Genomic DNA, 6,183 nt, shown 5'->3' with positions numbered 1-6,183 from the left:
AAACATTACATTATTCATTATAGCAATCAATACTGTAAAAGAAAGAAAAATAGATTCAAACTCCATGCCATTGCTTCTTGTTTCTGATTGCAAATAATTTCCCATTTTATGTGTAGAGTGGTCTCATTTAGGAGAGGATTTTTTGATTTTGTAAGTGTATTTCGCACACAAAATGCAGAGAAACAAAGGTTATCCATCTCTTGTTTTTCTATATTAAAGTTTCTCCAATGAAGTCAAACAAAAATTGAACTAAAGAGGTGGATATCAGTTTCAGATCTGTTTTAGTACGAAAATGACAGAAAGGTGAAATCCTTTGTAATAAAAATGCTCTCCGCTTTTATTCTCGGTTTGTTCTCAGTTGCTGTGTAAGAGAGAAGTGCAAACACAGAGGAATGATTCAGAAAACAAAACCGAGTTAATTTTTTCAGTGATACTGAGGAAAAATTGCATCATTATATCTGAAAGTATTTCTATTTATTCTGTCCCCACGAGAGGAAAATAATTTTCATTCTATGTATTTTTCGTCAGAATGCAGTACAGTAGAGACAAGGCAGCAGTGCAGGAGATGTGGCTGCAGGTATGTGGGCATCTTAAAGCAGGCAGAGGGCGAAATGAAGGCAAACCCCTCAGTAAATCCAATCCTGCACAGATGTACAGAGCTGTGCTGGGGGAACTGCAGGGAAAGTTCTGCTCCAGGTGGGACTGGGAGAGTGAATCTGTGCTGAGTGATAAAAGTGCTTTTCTGGGATGTACTCCTCTGCACCTTCTGTTTCTCTTGAAGACGACCCTGAGATGTGCAATGTTCACTTTCAGAAAGTTAAAGCACTCCACCTGAAGCAAACTCCAGATGTGGCTGCAGCATCATTTCGGGTACTGACTTCATTCTGTCACTTTGCAACTCCAGCAGAACTCCTTCTTAAGGCTTTCAGATATCTCAGGGTTTTCAGAAAGCAGCTACATGTTGTTAATCTGTCAGACATCTCCCCATCCATCCACTCAGTTCCAGCAGTTTGTTTGGAGAACCAATTTTCTGTTTCACAACGATGCATCCCTTGCATCCACCTCTGGCTTGCTTCTGGTTGTCATTTCTTTCCCTTGCTGCCTGCAGAGAGCTCCTCACAACTCACCGAGCTTTTATCTGCATGAAAAAGGTCGGACAATAGTTCTGACTCTGGAAGGAAACAGAAGTGGAGGAGATTCTCGGCCATGGCTGCTGGGGGTGTGAATGAATCAGTAACCAAATGAGATGCAACAGATTTATCTACAGTGCCAAGAAGTGCAGTGAAGGAAACAAATGCACATGATTCAGTTGTAGAAAAAGAATCCAAACTTCTGCAGGTCTGTAGAAGGAAAAGAGTGAGCTGTGTCATTTCACAATACGTTCAGAGGGCATTTGGAAAATCTCTCTGCCCTTATATGGGAAATTCACCCAGGTTAAGGGACTTCACTGAGAACAACCCCCACCCCAACAAACAGGGTGCTTTACAAGCACTACCTTATGAGCTATAAATCACGTGCATTCGAAAAGACCATCAGCAAAGTGCCACATTTCTGCTCAGCTCACATGGCAGACGGATGCTGCAGCCAGACAAAGCCCTTTAAAATAATGAAAATTATCAAAGCGAATGATTCTTCCCACTGCAAGGAAGTTACTTAGTTCTGTGACATGCTTAGTGCTTCGTTCTGTAAGTTTTTTTTTACAGTTAGACATTAAACATCCTTTACTGGGGAGCTCTTTCCACGCTGTTGTGCACACATGAGTTTCTGGGACATTTTACTTTTCATTACTGCATTAAAGCACCATTCTGTTTCTGCAGAGGCACTGACAATGCATTCACACACTCCATGCTAAATCATCAACGCTGATTTCGAGTGCTTCGCTCTGTTTCGCCACTCTCAGCTCAGGGCTTCATAAAGATACTTCGGCAAAGAGGAGAAAATCTGAATGCTGACCATCCCCGAGCACTGCGTTACAGCACACATCTCTGCAGCTCCAACCCAGCAGTCGCTCAGACCGACATCAGAGATACCATGACGCGAAAGTTTGCACAGAGCGATCCAAATGTTTCCACGGCTTCTGGAAGAAATCACGTCGGGATCTCGGAACCCTCGTGCCCTCCGGGAGCCCTTCCATCTCACCAGGAGCACTTTGACACGGTCGCTTTGTTTTAGGCCTCACGCACACGCGCATGGGGAGAGGCCGGGCGGCGCGGCCCAACTCTGCCCGAAAACATGGCAGGGCTTGGCTGTGGAATGTAAAGAAAAAAAAAAAAAAAAAAAAAGAAAAGAAATTAAGCAGTAGTAAATACCGCTGGGACAAAAGCCCCTTTCTCGTGGTGTACCGAACGCGGTACTGATAGATGACTCCCGGTTTCCATGGGGACCTTTTTGTTCCAACTTCAGGGCGATGCCAGGAACCTCCGGATCGCCGCTCCGAACCCAAGGGCCGGGGGGATGCGGGGCGAAGCCCTTCGCTATCGATGGAGCCACGTCCTATTTCCTAAACGACGGCTACCCCTAATCCGGGAGGCACGGCAGGGCACAATTAGCACATTTTTAGCATTCCTGCGAAGGCCGCCCGCCGAGGCACACCGACCCCTCGCCCGGGGAGCGGGCCGCAATCAGGGCCGGGGTCCCGGGCCACAAAGCAGGGCCGGCCCGCAGCCCCCCAACCCCACGCAGGCCCTCGCGGCGAGCCGTGGGACGGGCTGCACGCAGGCCAAGCCGGGCCGGGGCCTCTTCCTCGTGGGGGTTTTCACCCCCTTACGGCCGCGGCGGGGCCGCGCTCTCCGTTGGCAGCGCCCGAGCCACGCGTGGCCGCGGCGCGGGGTTGGGACCGTAACGCGGGAGCGGCCCCACGTGCGCGGGGACCCCGGGCGCGCGGCCCCACAGCGCGGAGCCACGCGTGGAACCCGAGGCCGCGGGTTCGGCTCAGCCCGGCCGGGTCGCGCAGCTCTGCGTGGAGCGGAGCGGAGCGGAGCCGGGCCGGCAACACCGCGCAGCCCCGCAGCCCGCCCGGCTCGGCCCGCACCGGGAGGAAGAGGAGGCCGGGCCGGGGAGCGGCGGCTGCAGCTGCAGGACACAATTAATTATGCTAATGGCGCGGGGAGCGGATGTACTTTTTTCCCCCTTTATTCCTCTCCCTTTTTTTGGCTGGTCGGTGCGGAGGGAGCCGCCCTGGGCTGGGATCACATGATATTGTCTTCGCGCCACTTTCGTAAAACCCTTTTTATTCCAGGGCTCCGCTCGCGCTCCGAGGTACCGTGTTTATCTTTCCATTCTCTCCCCTTTTTCCGCTCCTTTTTCCTCTCCCTCCCCAAACCCCACCGTGGGTCCGGCGGTGCTCCTCGCGTCCTCACGCGTTGCTTTTTATCGGTTTTTTGTTTTTTTTTTCTTTTTTTTTTTCTTCTTTTTTTCCGCCTTTCTTTCTTTTGCTTTTCTCTTCCCCTCCCTCCCTCTTCCCATGCCGGGGTTACACCGCGATCGCTGCGCTCGGGCCGGGGGTGCAGCGCGGGGCCCCGCAACGCTGAGGACGGCGCGGGTTGGGGGTGGGGCGGTGCGGGGGGCTCGGGGGTGACCCCCCACCCCTCCCCCAACACCACCACCTGTAGGAGTGTGCGGGGCTCGGCCGCCCGCGTGGCCGCACAGTTCGGCGGTGCCGTTCGGTACCGCTGCGCGCCCTCTGCGCTTGCACGGCTCCAACAATGGATGGGGCCACGGGGGGAGAGCGGAACTTTGGGGGGTGGGGGGGATCCCCGTTGCAGGATGTTGGGACAAGGGGACGCTACGCGGATGCCCCAGCCCATCACGCAACAGCACCGCGCGCTACTCCGCGTCCGGCGGTTGTGGGGAGTTGGGGGTGAAGGGGGTTCGCGCGCCGCCCCCGCGTGGCCGGTCCGTGGGGGAGGGGGCGCGCGCGGCGAGCACATGGCGGCGGCGAGGGGTGGGGGGGGCGAAGAGGTGGGGCGCATGCGCGACGCGCGGGGGACGCTGGGAACTGTAGTGCCCGACCCGGAGGGGGGCGGGGCGGAAAGGGGAGCGCGCCACGAGAGAGAGAGAGAGAGCGCGCGCGCGCGCGGAGGGGGCGGGCGGGAGCCGGACCACGCGCTCGGTGCCGCCGCCGTCGGGGCGCCGCGCTCCGTTCCTCCGCGCTCAGGCAAGGGAGGGGGCGGTGGGAGCGGGAAGGGAGGGGAGGGCAGAGGAGGGGGCGGGAGCGGCGGCGGCGGCGGGGCGGGAGGCGGCCGAGGTGCCCCCGTCGGGCCGGGACAAAGGGGCCGCCCGCGGCCGTGCGGAGCCGCCCTCGTCGTTTAGTCGGCGGCGGGAGCCCGAGCCGCTCCTCGGGGCGGGTGGGGGAGAGCGGCGGAGAGCTCGGTGTCGCGGTGGCGGCCGAAGAGGCGGTGGGGGGGGGCGGTTGGGCGGCTTGGCGCGTTTTTGGGGCTTTGAATGGAGGACTGCATTTCCCACAGTGCTTTGTTCCTTCGCTCTTTAATCGCGGCGCGCGCGGCACCCGGACGGGGCGGGCGGCACGTGGCGGGGCGAGCGGGGGGAAGGGGGGGGTACGCGGCGTGCGTTCGGGTGCCGGTGGGGTGTAGGTGTCGGTGGGGGAGCAGCCTGCACGTGGCTGCCCGCCGTTCCGTGACTTGTGCGGGGAGTCCCTCCGCGTCCTGCTTGCGGTTCGGTGACAGAGTGGTTCTGGAGGGAAATTTAAAATCTCCCCCCCCTCTTTCTCTCCAGCACGTGGTGCTATGGGGAGAGACCGGCGCTTTGTGCGGCATCATCTGGAGAGCAGAGACTGGGGTCGAGTGTCAGCCCCCCTCCCCCCCCCACTCCCCTCCCTTCAGTGCTGGGGCTATGGGGAGAGGTCAGGGCTCGACCCATGTGCTGGGTCCTTGCCTATGGCGGTGCCTTTTAACTGCGATTAAGGCAGTGGAAGAGGCCATTTCCACCTTAATTTAAGTGGCAATTGGCCTTAAAGTCTTCCACCTCTTCCTCACTGGGCGTGCTGCTAAATTGCAACATAAAATCTCTGAACTGCTTTCTGCGTTTGGGCTTCAATGGGAAAACCTCTGCTGCATGCACCATTCATTCATCCTCATTTTCTCTCTTGCAGGTATAGCCATGCCACGAAGAGAACAACTTCGCTGTGGGAGCATCCTTCTGCTGATGGGCCTTGAGTTGTGCAAAAGTGCTTACAGTGCAGGTAGAGCTCAGCACCTACTGCAGTATAAGCACTTCTGGCATGACCATGGTGATGCAGCGCTGGAGCACGACGGGAGCGTTGTGGTGCTGCCCTTATTCGTGCTCCTTGTGTTAAGGTGCATCTAGTGCAGTTAGTGACGTAGCGTAGAATCTACTGCCCTAAATGCTCCTTCTGGCACAAGCTGCTGCCTGCGCGCCCAGCGCCACGCAGCCATCCCTCTGCTCAATGATTGCCATTTCACAGCATTTCATTTTGCTTCATTGAAGGCAATTGCTCAGGAAGCAGCTGTGTCCTAGCAGTATCAAAGTGCTCATAGTGCAGGTAGCTTGGAATTGGACCTACTGTAATGTGGGCACTTACAGTACTGTTAGATAAAGTGCATCCTGGCTCGGGGCAGCTTCTGGAGAAGATGCCTTCTGGAGAGGTGCTGCTCACAGTCAGTTTTGCAGGTTTGCATCCCAGCTTGCTAAAATTGCTGTGCAAATCCATGCAAAACTGACTGTGGTGGTGGTGAATCAGTGGCCAATAGTGGGGTTTGAAGCTTTCTTCCCCTCTTGCTGTGAAGATCTGAAGATGCCTTGCGCTGGTTCCTCCCTGGGTGGGGATTTGTTGCATTACTTGTAGCTGTGTGTAGAGTATTGCACTTGTCCCGGCCTGTGGAGGAAAGGAGGACTGATCTTCAGACTGCGCTGCTTGGTGTTTGTCAGCACGGTAAGCTTTGTTTTGCTGTTGTCGGGTGGATCACGATGCAATTTTGATTAGTTTAGTAGGAGAAAAATTGCACGGTATCCATCTGTAAACCGCAAGACCTTCATCCGCTGACACAGCTTTGTCAGTGGGCAGCTCTCGTGGTGCAATGGCCGACCCAAAGGGATGGGAAGGAAGAAAGCTCCAGATCCTGGGCTTTATCTGCTATTTAAAAAGGGGAAAACCAGCTGGGACAGCTGCAGACATCAAGGAAGGCCATCGGGGAGAGCTTCTGT

The 6,183-nt window shown here is 55.8% G+C and overlaps 1 long non-coding RNA gene across 1 annotated transcript; it reads right to left on the bottom strand.

Moving 5' to 3' along the window:
- Positions 1–312: 312 nt before the first annotated feature.
- LOC146543770 (uncharacterized) lies at positions 313–3,941 on the bottom strand. Its single transcript, XR_014885018.1, has 2 exons — positions 2,343–3,941; positions 313–2,246 (listed from the first exon to the last, which is right to left on the bottom strand). It is a non-coding gene; the product is annotated as an uncharacterized LOC146543770 (long non-coding RNA).
- Positions 3,942–6,183: the final 2,242 nt, after the last annotated feature.

Source organism: Meleagris gallopavo, chromosome 9 (genome assembly GCF_905368555.1).
Source record: "Meleagris gallopavo chromosome 9, MGAL_WU_HG_1.1, whole genome shotgun sequence".
NCBI classification, from domain to species: domain Eukaryota; kingdom Metazoa; phylum Chordata; class Aves; order Galliformes; family Phasianidae; genus Meleagris; species Meleagris gallopavo.
Note: the sequence above shows the minus strand (reverse complement) of the source record. Positions and strands in the feature narration are given on the sequence as shown.